Here is a 1,186-nt window from a genome sequence, read left to right as displayed (position 1 = left end):
CTGTGTGCATATTGGCTGGGCTCTCTATGTAAGTGTTAAATGTATCCTGTAGATGGCAGTAGCAAACGCTGTTTTGTCTACTTAAATAGTGACACACTGACCATGCTGTTTTGATGTTTTCTGTTCAACTAGAGTAAGTAAGTTTTCTGATGCAATGTAATTTTTAGGATTTTAAGACAACTGGAGTGTTGAAAAAATACTTTGTTGTGATACATTACTAAAAGACAGTAGGTGTGCTAATGAAAGTATGCAATCATGATTAAGGATGTCAAGGATTAAAAATAATGAAGCATGATTTATTAGATCTCAACCCATGAAGCAATTTAATTTAGTCTCATTCATTTAATCACAGTATTAGTCAAAATCTGAATATAGTTTAGTTGCCTCACTACGGGTGTTTTGAACCATAACCGTAAACATAAACTAAGTCATACAATCATCAGAACATTAGTTAATTTCTGTTTTTAAATAGTCTGTTTAAACATTTTTGAAAGATCTTTAAAAAATATAAATATGGTTTACATAAATCTTTTCTCTCAATATGCTTATACTGATCCACTTGCATGCTCTCCTCCAAATGAAATTATGAGATAATATGTGACACAGGACCACAAAAACAGTCATAAGGGTCGATTTTTGGAAATTTGAGATTCATACATTATCTGAAAGCCGAATAATAAGCTTTCCATTGATGTATGGTTTGTTAGGATATGACAATATTTGGCTGAGATACAACAATTTGAAAATCTGAAGGGGCAAAAAAATCTAAATATTGAGAAAATCGCCTTTAAAGTTGTCCAAATGAAGTTCTTAGCAATGCATGTTTTTGATATATTTACGGTAGGAATTTTACAAAATATCTTCATGGAACATGATCTTTACCTAATATGCTAATGTTTTTTGGCATAAAAGAAAAATCAATAATTTTGAGCCATACAATGTATTTTTGGCTATTGCTACAAATATACCTGTGCTACTTATGACTGGTTTTGTGGTCCAGGTTCACATATTATGTTCTCTTTATTACTTCAGACTCGTGATCAACACATGGTAGTTGTCATATTATGAAATGCCAAAAAGTGTGTTACTCCATTAATACAACAATAAAATAAACTAAATAAATAAAACAAATAATAATAATTAAAAAATAATAACGAAAAGATAAAAGTGTCCTTTGTGCTCCATT

The sequence above is a fragment of the Garra rufa genome, chromosome 16 (genome assembly GCF_049309525.1).
Source record: "Garra rufa chromosome 16, GarRuf1.0, whole genome shotgun sequence".
NCBI lineage: Eukaryota > Metazoa > Chordata > Actinopteri > Cypriniformes > Cyprinidae > Garra > Garra rufa.
The sequence above is the reverse complement of the archived record's forward strand: the minus strand, read 5'-3'. Positions refer to the sequence as shown.